The sequence below is a fragment of the Pristiophorus japonicus genome, chromosome 2 (assembly GCF_044704955.1).
Source record: "Pristiophorus japonicus isolate sPriJap1 chromosome 2, sPriJap1.hap1, whole genome shotgun sequence".
Lineage (NCBI taxonomy): Eukaryota > Metazoa > Chordata > Chondrichthyes > Pristiophoridae > Pristiophorus > Pristiophorus japonicus.
Window position 1 is genome coordinate 193,281,890 of NC_091978.1, and position 18,441 is coordinate 193,300,330.

An 18,441-nucleotide genomic window follows, 5' to 3' on the forward strand; every position below is an offset into this window, starting at 1 on the left:
TAACATCAACACACTTGAAATGGTACAATGAAGAGCAACAAAGCTGATTCCCAGCTTCAAGGCATTTTGTCAGGAAGATAAATGCAAAGGAGTTCAAATTATACACAGTGGGAAAGTGAGGTGAAATGATGCAGGTCCTCAAGGTAATGAAGGGGATTAATGACATGTAGGCGAGAGATTTGTTAACTAAATCCTGTCAAGAGAACATGGGGGAGATTTGCAACTGCTGGCTGCCATTTCTTGCCTGAACACAGGGTGACAGGCAGTGGACAATCAGGTGGAGGCACCATGACTGCCACTTGGATGTCCGAGGCCTGCCTGATGCAGTGTTCAGGGGGGCCTGTAAAAGGCGAGCAGTTTATATTTGGGTGGGACGCTGCTTATATTTGCAAATTGCAATATTCAAGTACAAATTGACGTTGTGTTTTACCAGGCATTGAGTGGCCTAACCAGTGGTGGTGGACACTTCATGAAACACCCACTTCTCCTGGCCTCTCAAAAATATTGTGGTCTGCTGTCGACCTGTGCTCTCCTTCCCTACAAGATCCACTCCACTACCCCTTCCCCCTCACCCCTTCTAGACCTGACCTGCTAATCGAATCAGCATCGGAGACAGCCAACTTGCCAAGCTCCCACAACTGATGAGCTGCAGCGGAGCATGCGTCTAGAACCTGCAGCTCATTAACTACTTTCAAAAGGGGCCCAACACAAAAATCTTTCAGGCCACACGACGCCAGCTTTGGGCATGCAGCGGGAAGTCAAAAATTCCCACAGATACGTTCAACACTATAACCGCAAAGATATACTGGAATTAAAGAGGGTCACTCCGCGTTATTAGAAATTAGCATATTAGCACATTCCTAAGAAATTCTTTTATTAATCATGTTCAAAGGAATTTCATACATCGAAGATACAGCACAGAAGCAGGCCATTTGGCCCAATCAGTCCATGCCATTTGTTATACGCTACTCGAATCTCCTCGCATCCTTCTTCATCTAACTCTATCAGCATATCCATCTAATTTCTTCTCCCTCATAGACTTATCATGAAGTGTCCACCACCATTGGTTAGGCCACTCAATGCATGGTGAAACACACCGTCAATTTGTACTTGAGTATTGCAATTTGCGAATATAAGCAGCCTCCCACCCAAATATAAGCTGTTTAAGGGGAGTCTAGACTTATCTAGACTCCCCTTAAACACATCTATACTATTTACCTCCACTACTCCCTGTGGTAGCGAGTTCCACATTCTCACCATTCTCTGGGTAAAGAATTTTCTTCTGAATTCCCGATTTGACTTTTTGGTGACTATCTTATATTGATGATCTATAGTTTTTCTCTTCCCCACAAGAGATCTTTCTGTGTCCAATCTATCAAAGCCTTTCATAATTTTAAAGGCCTCTACTAGGTCAACCTATTCAACCTACTCTTTTCAAGAGAAAAGAGACCCAGCCTGTTCATTTATTAAATTTTTTATTGTTTTTTTTGTAATTTGTTGCAGACCTCAGTCAGTAATAACTATCCTTCCTAATTTGCTGTTTGCAAATTTAGAATAGGGCTATAAATTCAGTGCATTTGCACCTCCTGTTAGTGCCCATGGGAGTGCTATCGGGACACAACTCCCTTACTGCCCGGGCGTGAAGCTGGCAATGACCCCCGCAATATTGGGCGGGAGTTTAGCGGCAACGCTATGGTGTCCGGAGATCATGATGTCATTGCCGTGTGCATTGCCCTATTAGTGCCCCGGCCCGAAATTGTCTTTTGCTCTCTTCAGCTGTCCCGGGCGATAACAACCGACAGCTTCGGGGACGTGTATCGGGCGGCTGGCCGATACGGGGACGAGAATTGAAGGGGGGATGGCCAAGTGCTGAAAAGAACCTCACCTTTTCATTGGCGCTCCTGATGCGGTTTCTTCGTGGGGTCGTGGCCACGATCACCCAGCCCCGCACTCTGCTTGAGTATCGGGCTGATCGCGCGGCATCCCCGCTCCCCTCCAAATAGGTGCCTTCTACTTTTGCAGAGTTGGCAGTATGAGCACTTCCCTTTAATTGAAGGAAGAGCCTTTTGGACGAGGCCAAGTGCGTAGCGTTGTTGAGGCGTGTGCCCCATTACCGCCCCAAGAAGGAAGTTGAGCGAGCAAGTGGACGGTAACCCGAATTTATTGAGTGGGTAGGACTTGCGCTCCTGGCGCAAAGTTACGCACCTCCTGAATGTTGCCGCCCCCAAACGGGGTGATAATGAATTTCACCTCCTATGTTTTTGAATCCAAAGTCTAAGGGTTGGATTTTCCAGTCTTCTGCGCACCGTTTTTCGACCCAGATCGGCGGCAATGGTGGTGGTGAGATCTTCTGCACCCCACCCCTGTCCTCGTATCCAGCTTCGCGGCAGCGTGGAGCAGCACCACCCGGAAGAGCTGCGCCGGTGTGCAGCGCGACTGGTTGCAACACCATCACGCGTTTGAGCTCAGACCCGACTCATCCGCCCGGAAATGCGCCCGCAATAACCAACTGGGAAATCAGAGCAGTCCAGTCATGCTGGCGGAGAAGAGGTGAGTAATGGACTCCTAAGATAAGTTCTGTTATGTCTTGAATAAAGAATCTGACCAGATACTGGAATTTTAATCGTAATGTGTGACCGTAGTCCTTTATTACAGGTCTCCAGAGTGCCTCTCCAGCCTGTGAGGCCTCCTTATGTACAGCTGCTCTCAAGGGATTGTGAGATTCCTTGGGACTCCAGGGGATGAGCCCTCTGGTAGTCAATCAAGGTATTTACAGGTTTACATAAAAACAACACTCCGCCCCCCCCCACCCCCCGACAAAGTAAAAGTGTAACTATTTACAATGTGAGTCGATCTGGGGTCTTCCTTTCCCTGGTTGATCGTCTCGGTGCAAATGTTGGTTTTGGTGAGTCGTTTGTTGGGCCCTCGCTGGGCTGCTGCGCAGTTGGCCTTGCAGGTCTGCTGGGTGTGGTGAGTCCTGCTGGGCTGCTGCAGGTGATGGGTTCTGCTTCGTGGTCAACCGCTGGATCGGTTGCCACTTGTGTGTGTGTTGGGGGGTCGAAAAAGGTAGAGTCTATTGTGGGTTGTTCTGGATAGTCCGTGAATCTGAGTTTGGTTTGGTCCAAGTGCTTTCTGCAGGTGAGTCCATTTTAAAGTTTGACCAGAAACACCCTACTCCCCTCTTTGGCCATGACAGTGCCGGAAAGCCACTTGGGATCTTGTCCATAGTTCAACACAAATACAGGATCATTCGTTTCAATTTCGCATGACACTTTTGCGCAATTATGATATGTATTCTGTTGAAGCCGCCTGCTCGCTACCTGTTCGTGTAGATCAGGGTGAACTAAAGAGAGCCTTGTCTTAAGTGCCCTTTTCATGAGCAGTTCAGCGAGGGGAACCCCAGTGAGCGAGTGGGGTCTTGTGCGGTAACTAAGCAGGACTCGAGATAGGCGAGTCTGCAGTGAGCCTTCAGTTACCCTCTTCAAGCTCTGCTTGATTGTTTGCACTGCTCGCTCTGCCTGACCACTGGATGCTGGTTTAAACGGGGCAGATGTGACATGTTTGATCCCATTGCTGGTCATGAACTCTTTGAACTCGGCGCTGGTGAAACACGGCCCATTGTCATTCACAAGGACATCAGGCAGGCCGTGGCAAACATGGCCCGCAGGCTTTCAATGGTGGCAGCGAATGTGCTTGCCAATATTATCTCACATTCAATCCATTTGGAGTATGCATCTACAACCACAAGGAACATTTTTCCCAAGATTGGGCCTGCACAGTCGACATGGACCCTGGACCATGGTTTAGAGAGCCAGGACCATAAGTTTAGTAACGTCTCCCTGGGTGCATTGCTTAACTGTGAACATGTGTTACGTTTGTGCACGCAGGACTCTAAGTCTGCATCGATACCGGGCCACCACACGTGGGATCTGGCTGTCGCTTTCATCATTACAATGCCTGGGTGGGTACAGTGGAGGTCACTAATCAAAGTGTCCCTGCCCTTTTTTGGCACCACTACCCGATTACCCCAGGAGGCAGTCTGCCTGTATGGACATTTCATCTCTGCGCCGCTGATACGGCTTTATTTCTTCCTGCATCTCTAACGGGACACTAGACCAACTCCTGTGGAGCACACAGTTTTTTACAAAGACGGTAAGGGGTCCTGGCTCATCCAGGTTCAAATCTGTTGAGCGGTAACAGGTGATTGCTCACTCTCGAATGGTCCAACTCGATCTCCACCCTCTCTCTCTTCATGTACGGTACCGCTCTCGCCTTATGATGGATGGGTTGCGCCCCCGGAATCAAGTGGATCTGCACTTTTGCTCCTTGGAACTTCCCGATGTTCGGTTCGAACAGCAAGGAGAACTTGTTTAGCATCTGGGCACATGAAGTGTCGTCGAGGGACGAGAGCGCTCGGATGTCATCCCAGTTCCAGCGTATCTTTTCCAGCCAGCTCCTGCCGAACAGCGTAGGGCCATCTCCCGGTACCACCCAGAGTGGTAAATTGTGCACCACTCCATCGTAGGAGACCTTTACGGTAGCACTGCCGATTACAGGAATCAGTTCCTTTGTGTACGTTCTCAGTTTAGTATGAATGGGAGTCAGGACTGGCCTTGAGGCCTTGCTGCACCACAATTTATTGAAAGTCTTTTTGCTCATTATGGACTGGCTCGCACCCGTGTCCAGCTCCATTGACACCGGGAGTCCATTTAATTCAACTTTCAGCATTATCGGGGGATACTTTGTGGTAAATGTGTGCACCCCATATACCTCTGCCTCCTCGGTCTGAGGCTCTGGTTCGTCGTGATCCACCGTGGATCTGTCCTCCTCTGCAACATGGTGGTTTGCAGGATTAGCAGGGTTTGCAGCTCGTCTGCACATTCATTGGCAGTGCCCCATTGTTCCACAGCCCTTGCAAACGTATCCTTTGAAGCGGCATGAATGAAAACGATGATCACCTCCGCAGCGCCATCAAGGTGTTAATGGCCTTGCATTCACCACCCTTGATGGTGGACACTGAGACATCTGCAGACGTGCAGCTGCAGGCCTGTGAGTGCTGCCCTTTACATTACGATTCGAAAACAACATTACTTTGTTCACAGTACTTGCAGCAGCACTCGTGTGCTGCGAGATTGGTTTGGTATTGTCACTTGTGTCGATGAACGCCTGGGCTATCGCTATGTCTTTACTCAAGGTTGGGTCTCTACAGTCAAAAGTTTGCGAAGTACTACTTCATGGCCACTGCCAAATACAAAGAAGTCCCTAAGCATGTGCTCCAAGTGTCCTTCAAATTCACAATGTCCTGCAAGGCGCCTTAGCTCGGCGACGTAGCTCGCCACTTCCTGGCCTTCAGACTTCTTGTATGTGTTGAACCGGTACCTCGCCATCAGAATGCTTTCCTTTTGGGTTTAGATGCTCCCAGACCAGTGTGCACAACTCATCGTACGACTTCTCTGTGGGTTTTGCTGAAGCGAGCAGATTTTTCATGAGGCCATAAGTTGGTGCCCTGCAAACAGTGAGGAGGATCGCCCTTCATTTGGCAGCGTTCGCTTCTCCTTCCAGCTCGTTGGCCACAAAGTATTGGTCGAGTCGCTCCACGAAGGTTTCCCAATCATCTCCCCCCGAAGATTTCTCCAGGATGCCCATGGTTCTCTGCATTGTTGCAGTGGGGTTCGTCATCTGTATCTCGTCGCCAGTTGTTATCTCTTGAATAAAGAATCTGATGAGATACTGTAAGCTTAAAATAATGTGTGGCCGTAGTCCTTTATTACAGGTCTCCAGAGTGCCTCTCCAGACTGTGAGGCCTCCTTATGTACCAGGTGCTCCAAAGGGATTGTGGAATACCTTGGGACTCCAGGGTATGAGCCCTCTGGTGGTTAAACAAGGTATTTACATGTTTACATATATAAGAAGTTCAATAGTTTTTTCTTTAAATTTTTTTTAGCACTTTGCGTTGTGGTGGTGTCGGCAATGTTTTGGCAATGTTTTTGTGTTTTTTTTAAAGTTTTTCCCTCCCGCCCCCCCAGACATTTCTCGGAGCCCTCCTGGGCCAGCTCTTCAGCTCTTTAGTGTACAACACCTCCCTTAGTGCTGCTCCCCCTGACGCAGGGCCCAGATGCCCAAACTTATCTACTAAGGCGCAAACTATTCCCGGCACTACCACAAACCGAAAGGATAAAATCCAACCCTAAATCGTTAATATGAATTGAGAACAACAGTGGTCACAGCACTGATCCTATCCATTCTCCTAACCGCATTCTCTGACCTTATTTATTAGTCTATTATGTGGTACCTTATCATAAGCCTTTTGGAAATCTAATATGTTAAATCTACTGAATTAGCCTTGTCTACTCTCTCTGTTACCTTTTCAAAGAATTCAATGAGGTTGGTCAAGCAAGACTTTCTCTTTTGAAATCCATGTTGACTATTCATTATTATATTTTGGTTTTGAGATGTTATTCTATTTTCTCCTTTAGTAGAGATTCCATTATTTTTCCTACTTCTGTTGTTAAACTGGCTGGTCTATAGTTCCTTGAACATGTTCAATCTCCCTTCTTAAATATAGATATAATATTAGATATCTGCCAGTCCTCTGGCACTATACTTTTTCTAACTAATTATTAGCGATAGAGGAGATCGGAGGGGGTGAGAGAGGAGATTGGAGGGGAGAGAGCAAAGAGTTTGGAGGGGGACAGAGAGAGATCAGTTTGGGGATTGAGGGGAAATTGGAGGGGGGAGAGAGATGAGATCGGAGGGAGAGAGATGAGATCTGAGGGGAGAATTGGAGGAGATCAAAGTGGGGAGAGAAAGATCGAAGGGAGAGAGAGGAGATCGGAGGGGGGAATGGGAGGAAATTGGAGGAGGAGGGAGAGGAGATCGAAGGTGGGAGAGAGAAGAGATCGGAGGGGGGAGATTCAAGGGGGAGAGAGAGGAGGTTGGAGAGGGAGAGAGAGGGGAGATCAGAAAGAGAGAGAGGGGATCAGAGGGAGAGAAGCTCGGAGAGGGGACAAAGGTCAGGAGCTGGGGGTTTGGTCAGGAACTCAGGGAGAGCAGGTCAGGAACTTGTTGGGGGGAGCACAGTGAAAACAGTTGGGAGGGGGAAAGAATGTGATCCAATTCTAAAGGAGGGGGGATGGGAGCAAGAATGTGATCCAGATGGGAAAATAAATCACGTTTTCCCGCCCTCTGTTCGGCCTGGATCATGTGCTTTCACCCCCACCACCCTCATTCCTGCACCACGCTCTCGCTCTCCTCCCCCCACTACCCCTGCCCCCGCCCCAAGCCACAGCGGTTCAAGAAGGCAGTTCACCCTCTCAAGTGCAACTAGGAATGGTAAATAAATGAATGAATTTAAAAAAATGAGAGCGTATACTGTTTGGTGCTACCAACATTCATAAAATTACATTTATTTATTTATGTTAAATGCTGGACTTGACTATTCCAATGTTCTCCTAGCCAGCCTCCCATCTTCCACCCTCAATGAACTTGAGCTCATTCAAAACTCTGTTTGCATGTATCCTAACATGCAGCAATTTCCATTCACCCATCACCCCTGTTTTTGCTATGCTACGCAGCCGTGCAATTGTTTGGAGGTCCCACGCAGCCCACTAAAGTGATTGCGCACCTCCAAAAAATAAGGAGAATATTGAAATAAAAACAAAAAGTGCAGGAGATACTCAGCAGATCAGGCAGCATCTGTGCAGAGAGAAAGAGTGTTAACGTTTCAGGTCAATGACTTTTTGTCAGGACAATTCTCACGAGAGGTCATCGACCTGAAATGTTAACTCTGTTTCTCTCTCCACAGATGCTGTCTGACCTGCTGATTATTTCCAGCAATTTCTATTTTTATTTCAGATTTCCAGCATGTGCAGTATTTTGCATTTGTATTGGCAGAGTATTGTCCACCAATATCTTGATTTTAAAATTCTCATCCTCATGTTAAAATCCTTCCATGAACTCAGACCTTTATTTCTGAACTCAGCAGTGTGAGTGCTCCTAATTGCACTTTTGAGCTCTGGAGCTGGCTCTCACAATGAATGGATCATATTAAACATTGCAAAGTACTTGATTCCTCAGTCAGACAGGATCGAATTACACATTCCAGACAAACTGCTGGATGTGTCTTGCCTTCCAAGGGGACCAATCAGAAATCTGGTCTTGCCCTCCAATCAGAACTTTAGTGTTGCATATAGTTAGAGCCTTGTGTTATCTCTAATAATACAACTATTCTACCTTCCCTTTTTCCCTCTCGATCTTTTCTAAATATGTCATACCTTGCAATATTTAATTCCCAGTCCTGATTTTTTTGCAGCCATGTCTCAGTAATCCTAACATATCTGGTTCCTCACAACCTATTATTCCCTCCAGTTACCTGTTTTATTTCAGACACTGTGCATTGCTGTTCCGACAGTTTTAACACATTTTTGATAGCTGTTCCTCTCACTTTATTTTCTACACTCCTGTTCCATAAAAATATCCCTCAGTTTAGTCTGTCCCAATGCACTTTCCGATTTCATTTCTATTTATGTTTCATTTCTTGTAGAACCCTCTTCTCATCTTATTAGTTTCCCATCGCACTATTTACTCTTTCCACTAGGAAATTGGTCCCACTCCAGTTCAAGTGGAGCCCGTGCTATCGGTACTGATCCTTCCAGTCCCAATTCTAGTGCCAGTGTCCCTAGAAAAGGAAGCCCTCTTTCCCACACCAGCCCTTTAACCACGTTAACTTGCTGATCTGTCTGTCTCCGTGCCAATTTGCACATGGCTCAGGTAACAATACAGAGATTATTACATGGAAACATAAAAACAAAGAAAATAGGTGCAAGAGTAGGCTATTCAGCCCTTCGAGCCTGCAACACCATTCAATATGATCATGGCTGATCATGTAACTTCAGGACCCCATTCCTGCTTTATCTCCATACCCTTTGATCCCTTTAGCCATAAGGGTCACATCGAACTCTCCTTTGAATATATCCAACAAACTGGCCTCAACAACTTTTTGTGGTAGAAAATTCCACATGCTCACAACTCTTGGAGAAGAAATTTTTCCTAATTTTGGTCCTAAATGGCTTACCCCTTTTCCTTAGACTGTAACCCCTGGTTCTGGACTTCTCCATCACCGTGAACATAGAAACATAGAAATTAGATGCAGGAGTAGGCCGTTTGGCTCTTCGAGCCTGCACCACCATTCAATAAGATCATGGCTGATCATTCACCTCAGTATCCCTTTTCTGCCTTTTCTCCATACCCCTTGATCCCTTTAACCGTAAGGGTCATATCCAACTCCCTTTTGAATATATCGAATGAACTGGCATCAACAACTCTCTGTAGAAGAGAATTCCACAGGTTAACAACTCTCTGAGTGAAGAAGTTTCTCCTCATCTCGGTCCTAAATGGCTTACCCCTTATCCTTAGACTGTGAACCCGGGCTCTGAATTCCCCCAACATTGGGAACATTCCTCCTGCATCGAACCTATCCAGTCCCGTCAGAATTTTATATGTTTCTATGAGATCCCCTCTCATTCTTCTAAACTCCAGTGAATATATGCCCAGTTGATCCAGTCTCTCCTCATATGTCAATCCTGCCATCCCGGGCATCCGTCTGGTGAACCTTCGCTGCACTCCCTCAATAGCAAGAACAACTTTCCAGATTAGGAGACCAAAAACTGAACACAATATTCCAGGTGAGGCCTCACCAAGGTCCTGTACAGCTGCATCAAGACCGCCCTGCTCCTATACTTAAATCCCCATGAAGGCCAACATACCATTTGCCTTCTTCACTGCTTGCTGCACCTGCATGCCAACCTTCAATGACTGATGTACCATAACACGCAGGTCTTGTTGCACCTCCTCATTTCTGAATCTGCCGCCATTCAGGTAATATTCTGCCTTCGTGTTTTTGCTACCAAAGTGGATAACCTCACTTTTATCCACATTATATTGCATCTGCCATGCATTTGCCCACTCACGTAACCTGTCCAAGTCACCGTGCAGCCTCTTAGCATCCTCCTTACAGCTCACACTGCCACCCAGCTTAGTGTCATCTGCAAACTTGGAGATATTACTCTCAATTCCTTTATCTAAATCATTGATGTATATTGTAAAGAGCTGGGGTCCCAGCACTGAGCCCTGTGGCACCCCACTAGTCACTGGCTGCCATTCTAAAAAGGACCCATTTATCCCGACTCTCTGCTTCCTGTCTGCCAACCAGTTCTCTATCCACGTCAATACATTACCCCCAATACCATGTGCTTTAGTTTTGCCCACCAATCTCTTGTGTGTGACCTTGTCAAAGGCCTTTGGAAAATCCAAGTACACCACATCCGCTGGCTCTCCCTTGTCCATGCTGCTAGTTACATCCTCAAAATATTCTAGAAGATTTGTCAAGCACGATTTCCCTTTCATAAATCCATGCTGACTTGGACCGATCCTGTCACTGCTTTCCAAATGCGCTGCTCGTTCATCTTTAATAATTCATTCCAATATTTTCCCCGCTACTGATGTCAGGCTAACCAGTCAAAATTTCCCTTTTTCTCTCTCTCTTCTTTTTTAAAAAGTGGTGTTACATTAGCTACCCTCCAGTCCATAGGAACTGATCCAGAATCGATAGAATGTTGGAAAATGATTACCAATGCATCCACTATTTCTTCCTTAAGGGCCACTTCCTTAAATACTCTGAGATGCAGACTATCAGGCCCTGGGGATTTATCGGCCTTCAATCCCATCAATTTCCCTAACACAATTTCCTGGCTAATAAGGATTTCCTTTAGTTTCTCCTTCTCGCGAGACCCTCCGTCCCCTAGTATTTCCGGAAGGTTATTTGTGTCTTTCTTAGTGAAGACAGAACCAAAGTATTTGTTCAATTGGTCTGCCATTTCTTTGTTCCCCATTATAAATTTGCCTGATTCTGACTGCAAGAGACCTACATTTGTCTTGACTAATCTTTTCCTCTTCACACATCTATAGAAGCTTTTGCAGTCAGTTTTTTGTTCCCAGCAAACTTCCTCTCATACTCTATTTTCCCCCTCCTAATTAAACCCTTTGTCCTCCTCTGCTGAATTCTAAATTTCTCCCAGTCCTCAGGTTTGCTGCTTTTTCTGGCCAATTTATATGCCTTTTCCTTGGATTTAACAATATCCTTAATTTCCCTTGTTAGCCATGGTTGAGCCACCTTCCCCATTTTATTTTTACTCCAGTCAGGGATGTACAATTGTTGAAGTTCATCCATGTGATCTTTAAATGTTTGCCATTGCCTATCCATCGTTAACCCTTTAAGTATCACTCGCCAGTGTATTCCAGCGAATTCATGTCTCATACCATCGAAGTTACCATTCCTTAAGTTCAGGACCCTAGTCTCTGAATTAACTGTGTCACTCTCCATCTTAATAAAGAAGTCTACCATATTATGGTCACTCTACCCCAAGCGGCCTCGCACAGCAAGATTGCTAATTAGTCCTTTCTCGTTAGACATCACTCAGTCTAGGATGGCCAACGCTCTCGTTGGTTCTTCAACATATTGGTCTAGAAAACCATCCCGAATAGACTCCAGGAAATCCTCCTCCATCGTACTGCTACCAGTTTCGTTAGCCCAATCTATATGTAGATTAAAGTCGCCCATGAAAACTGCTGAACCTTTATTGCACGCATACTTAATTTCTTGTTTGATGCTGTCCCCAACCTCACTACTACTGTTTGGTGGTCTGTACATAACTCCCATGAGCGTTTGCTGCCCTTTGCTATTCCGCAACTCTACCCATACAGATTCCACATCATCCAAGCTAATGTCCTTCCTTACTATTGCCTTAATTTTTTCTTTAACCGGCAGCGCTACCCCACCTAATTTTCCTTTCTGTCTATCATTCCATAATGTTGAATACCCCTGGATGTTGAGTTCCCAGCCTTGGTCACCCTGGAGCCATGTCTCCATAATCCCAATTGTATCATATTCGTTAATAGCTGCTTGCGCAGGTAATTCGTCCACCTTATTACGAATACTCCTTGCATTGAGGCACAGAGCCTTCAGGCTTGCCTTTTTAACACACTTTGTCCCTTTAGACTTTTGCTGTAATGTGGTCCTTTTTGATTTTTGCCTTGGGTTTCTCTGCCCTTCACTTTTACTTTTCTTCTTTCTATCTTTTGCTTCTGCCCCCCATTTTACTTCCCTCTGTCTCCCTGCATAGGTTCCCATCCCCCTGCCATATTAGTTTAACTTCTCGCCAACAGCACTAGGAAAATTCCCCCAAGGACATTGGTTCCTGTCCAGCCCAAGTGCAGACCATCCAGTTTGTACTGGTCCCACCTGCCCCAGAACCAGTTCCAATGTCCCAGGAATTTGAATCCCTCCCTTGTGCACCACTCCTCAAGCCACGTATTCATCTTAGGTGTCCTTCAATTCCTACACTGACTAGCACGGGGCACAGGTAGCAATCCTGAGATTACTATCTTTGAGATCCTGCTTTTTAATTTAACTCCTAGCTCCCTAAATTCAGCTGTAGGACCTCATCCTGTTTTATATCATTGGTACCTATATGCACCAGGACAATTGGCTGTTCACTCTCCCCCTCCAAAATATCCTGTAGCCACTCCAAGACATCCTTGAACCTTGTACCAGAGAGACAACATACCATCCTGGAGTCTCAATTACAGCTGCAGAAACGCCCATCTATTCTCCTTACAATAGAATCCCCTACCACTACAGCTCTCACACTCTTCTTCCTGCCCTCCTGTGCAGAAGAGCCACCCATAGTGCTATGAACTTGGCTGCTGCTGCCTTCCCCTGATGAGTCATCCCCCACAACAGTACCCAAAATGGTGTATCTGTTTTGGAGGGGACTGACCGCAGGGGATCCCTGCACGACCTTCCTTCCACTGTTCTGCCTGATGGTCACACATTCCTTATCTGCCTGAGAAACTTTTGCCTGTGGTGTGACCAACTGACTAAACGTGTTATCCATGATATCCTCAGCATCGCGGATGCTCCAGAGTGAATCCATGCGCACCTCCATTCTTCTTGCATCTAACCTGTCCAATCCCGTCAGGATTTTACATGTTTCTATGAGATCCCCTCTCATTCTTCTAAATTCCAGTGAATATAAGCCTAGTCGATGCAGTCTTTCTTCATATGTCAGTCCTGTCATTCCGGGAATCAGTCTGGTGAACCTTCGCTGCACTCCCTCAATAGCAAGAATTTCCTTCCTTAGATTAAGAGACCAAAACTGTACACAATATTCAAGGTGTGGCCTCACCAAGGCACTGTACAACTGTAGTAAGACCTCTCTGCTCCTATACTCAAATCATCTGGCTATGAAGGCCAACATGCCATTTGTCTTCTTCTGTACCTGCATGCCAACTTTCAGTGACTGATGTACCATGACACCCATGCCTTGTTGCACCTCCCCTTTTACTAATCTGTTTCTATTCAGATAATAATCTGCCTTCCTGTTTTTAACACCAAAGTGGATAACCTCACATTTATCTACATTATACTTCATCTGCCATGTATTTGCCCACTCACCTAATCTGTCCAGATCACCCTGCAGCCTCTTAGCATCCTCCTCACAGCTCACATTGCCACCCAGCTTAGTGTCATCTGCAAACTTGGAGATATTACATTCAATTCTTTCGTCTAAATCATTAATGTAGATTGTAAATAGCTGGGATCCCAGCACTGAACCTTGCGGTACCCCACTAGTCACTACCTGCCATTCTGAAAAGAATCTGTTTATTCCTACTCTTTGCTTCCTGTCTGCCAACCAGTTCTATATCCACATCACTACTTTACCCCCAATACCATGTGCTTTAATTTTTTACACTAATTTCTAGTGTAGGACCTTGTCAAAGGCCTTTTGAAAGTCTAAATACACCACATCCACTGGCTCCCCCTTGTCCACTCTACTAATTACATCCTCAAAAAACTCTAGAAGATTTGTCAAGCATGATTTCCCTTTCATATATCCACGATGACTTGGACCGATCCTGTCACTGCTTTCCAAATGTGCTGCTATTACATCTATAATAATTGATTCCAACATTTTCCCCACCACCGATGTCAGGCTGACCAGTCTATAATTCCCTGTTTTCTCTTTCCATCCTTTTTTAAAAGGTGGGGATACATTAGCCACCCTCCAGTCCATAGGAAGTGATCCAGAGTTGATTGACTGTTGGAAAATGACCACCAATGCATCCACTTTTTCTGGGGCCACTTCCTTAAATACTCTGGGATGCAGACTATCAGGCCCTGGGGATTTATCGGCCTTCAATCCCATCAATTTCCAGAACACAATTTGCTGACTAATAAGGATATCTTTTAGTTCCTCCTTCTTGCTAAACCCTCGGTCCCTCAGTATTTCCGGAAGGTTATTTGTGTCTTCCTTCGTGAAGTCAGAGCCAAAGTATTTGTTCAATTGGTCTGCCATTTCTTTGTTCCCCATTATAAATTCACTTGATTCTGACTGCAAGGGACCTACATTTGTCTTCACTAATCTTTTTCTCTTCACGTATCTTTCGAAGCTTTTGCAGTCAGTTTTTATATTCCCTGCAAGCTTCCTTTCATACTCTATTTTCCACTTCCTAATGAAACCCATTGTCCTCTTCTGTAAGGGGTTCTCGGGGAGTGTTGTTGTGCCTTGGATGTCTCTCTCTGGGCTTCTGCCCTCACAGCTTATGACTGGCCTGTGCGGTACCCTGAGTGCTGCAAGAGCACCCCTGGAGAGACGGTGTCCACAGCTTATGAAGGGGGTTTTGAGACTCGTGTGTCCTCACAGCTTATGCCTCACCTGTGAGGCACCTGTGAGTGTCAAACACTCCTAACCCCTTCTTCCCTTGCCTTGACACACAGTTGAGCATTTTCGAGGCGCTCCTAGCTTCCCTTACACTGTTCTGACATAAGACTCACGATCAGGAGATGTAATACAATAGAACTGAGACAAGGTGATTCCAAGAGGAACTTAGGCTTCCAATTTATTTGACAAGGTGTATCTCAACAAACAGCAATACACCAACAAAACAATCCCCCTAAATTCTACTAAACGGACACAATGAAAATTTTTACACAAGTTTAGCAGTACAATGCCCAACCTCCCACCTTTCCTGGCCTAACTGAGTTGGGAGTTCTGGGTCCAGAGGTTATACTCACTACTGTGCCTTCTGCAGTCTGGTGGTTTGTTTCTTCTATCTTCGGTGTCTTCGGACACTGGTTTTCCTTCAGTGTCGAGAAGCTTGCTGGTTGTTGGATCACAAGAGCAGAGCACATACACTGGGTCAGAAACCCCTTTTTATAGCCAAATATCCAGTCCGCCTCTCGTGCTGAAATTGATCCTTCCCAGTGGTGGGCTTTGTGATTTTGAAAAATGCAGTAGTTTTATATTATTGCGGATTTTTTCCACTTATGTTAACCTACTCAAGGTTTGAGTAGGTGTTGATTGTGTTGGCCTCCTGTAGCCACTGTGTAGTCCCTTGGGTTGTTTTGGGTTCCCTAGTTTTCTGAAGGTCTGCATAATTTCCCTCCATAGTGTAAATATGGGGATGACAATAGCCCGATAATGGCGATGAGTCAGTCCCCAGTTTACGAGCAAGTGCTCTCCCATTGGCTTGAAAGCCCCATGCTTCGGGCTGACTCTGTCCCACCATTGGCCCTCCGGTTTCCTCCCCCATCCAATCACTGCTCTGCCAAGGTCAAACTGTCTCGGTTTCAATTCACATTGCAGCACAGACAGATCCCACAGCTCTTTTCCTTCTGGACAAAATGAGGGGATTTTGTCCTCCCCTACACCTCTGCTGAATTCTAAATTTCTCTCAGTCCTCAGGTTTGCTGCTTTTTCTGGCCAATTTATATACCTCTTCCTTGGATTTATCAATATCCCTAATTTCCCTTATAAGCCACAGTTGAGCCACCTTCCCCGTTTTATTTTAACGCCAGACATGGATGTACAATTGTTGAAGTTCATCCATGTTGTTAAGTTTTGATCAAAGGTTCAGACTAGATACTGCAAGCTCAAAGTAAGGTGTGACTTTAGTCCTTTATTACAGATCTCAGAGTGCCTCTCCAGCCTGTGAAGCCTCCCCATATGCAGGTGTTTCCAAGGGCTGCAGTGGATAAGCCCACTGGTGGTTAGACATGGTATTTACAGGTTTACATACATAACACATGTGATCTTTAAATGTCTGCCATTGCTTATCCACCGTCAACCCTTTAAGTATCATTCGCCAGGCAATCCTAGCCAATTCACGTCTCATTCCGTCGAAGTTACCTTTCATTAAGTTCTGGACCCTAGTCTCTGAATTGAGGTCCTGCTTTTTAGTTTAGTTTTTAAATTCTGATACTCCCTCAACAGGACTTCCTCCCTATTCCTACCAATGTCGTTTGTTCCTACATGGACCACAATAACTGAATTTACCCTTCCCTTTCCAAATGCCTCTCCAGCCGCCTCAAGATATCCCTTACTCTTGCACCAGGTAGGTAACATGTCCTTCGGGATTCACGTTCATGGCTGCGGAGGACGCTATCTATCCCCCTAATTATAGAATCACTACCACATTTCTATTCTGCTCTTCCCCCCTTTGGATAGCCTTCTGAACCATGGTGTCTTGGTCTGCATTATGGCTGTCCTGGCTGCAGTTTGATATATTTGTTACTAGTATATCACAGACTGATTCCAACTCAATAGAGTTTTGGATAGATGGAGCAACAAATCATATACGACAGTTAATATGATGTCACTATAGAGACAGAAAGAATTTGACAAATCCCATCTTTCAGCCAATGCTACTCTGTAATCAGCTGCAAGGAAAATCATGAGAAACATCTGTGGTAACTTGTTCTCCCGTTTTCCCTCCATCTTTGTGTGGATGTCTCGCTTCCTGACGGCATGCCTGAGATAAGAAATTCACCGTGTGGGATCCTGGATTCTACCACTCTGGCACATTACATTGGTGCTGTACAACTTCACAGTCCAGTTTTCATGTTCACAGGGGCTAGAAATTGGCCAAATAGCACTATCGGCTATTTTTTGGTGCTAATCGCGTATAAAGTCTTTTTTTTTAGCGCCGAAATAGCGTCAAAAAATAAACGTCCAAATTGGCCAAACACGTTTGACAATCACTATAATGGTAAAAGTGTGCCGTTTTTAAAAACTTTTGTGTGCCGAAACTCAATTTTTCGGCGGAAAAAATAACACCTGTTCTGCGCATGCACAAAAAAATATATATTTATTCACCCTTTTTTTTCTTCCACTCCTTCTGCCACCTTCCAGGTCATGTGCAGGGTGTGCCCATGCATGCACAGTACAGCTAGGGCTGAAGCAGTCAATTTTGAGAGCGGATTTAAAGATCAGCAGACTTCAGCACAGTTCACCAAAATTAAAAATGCCCAGGAAGGATGCAAGGAAGAGGGCCATGAAATTCACTCAAGATGCAAATGAGACCCTGATCACTGCTGTAGAAATCAGATGGGGGTAAATCTCAAGAAAAGGTCGTGGAAAAATACATCTACCTGCTATAAAAAGTGTGTGGAAAAGTGTGGCTAAGCAGGTTTCCTCAGTAGATTCTATCGAGAAGGACCATGTCCAGTGCAGGAAGAGGTGGAATGACCATTGCAGGGTCGTCAGAGTAATAGTTTTATGTATGCACTCCAATTACTTAAATTGCAAATGTGACACATGTTGGTATCGCTAGGCTTAGTGTTGCACCTTACTTGCCATGAATGATTGTCACACATTATAAAGACTGCTTTTTGACATTTTAAAAGATGATTCTGCACTTCGATGTTTTCCTGATGAACCACGTGCAACTACCAGGGCCATTAAACAGAGCACTGTATTAAATGCAGACATTATGGTATAAGTGCTTTGATGACTATCTGTGTGTGCCACAAGAGCAGAGGGTCCCTCTGTTAAAAAATTGTATTATCATCTTTGCTGGGAAAGTTGTCACACAACTGCCGAGAGCAGCATAAAACAGGCAGCAGTTGTGCAAAACTGGTTCCATTCACCCACCTTCAAAGTCACATGGCAAGTCTGATGGATGCCTCGCAGATATCAACTACTCATGGGAGTGCTGACCCCATGTTGGAGTGTGAGGGTATGTCCTGCAAAATCCACAGTCTGGGTTGGCTCAATATTATGTTCTGTCTGTGGGCTAGGCTTCGGTTTAGACGATGTATTGATCTGCGGGCTAGGGTTCAATTCAAGTAATGTGCTATCAGTCGTCGACATGTAATGCAGTAGTGGTGGTCCTTCAAATGAGCCTGTGCTATGTGAGCTTACTGATGTCACCCTGCCCCCTCCCCTGCCACGAACCAGTCATCTGTTGTTTTCTATTTTGCAGATGTGGATTCCGAGTTATCAAATGCAGCAGAGAAAGCTCCTAGCTTGATGGATGCCATGGTCCACAGGAGGAGGAACAATGTGTCATGGGGGGGGGGGGGGCGGAGGGGTGGTGGGTATG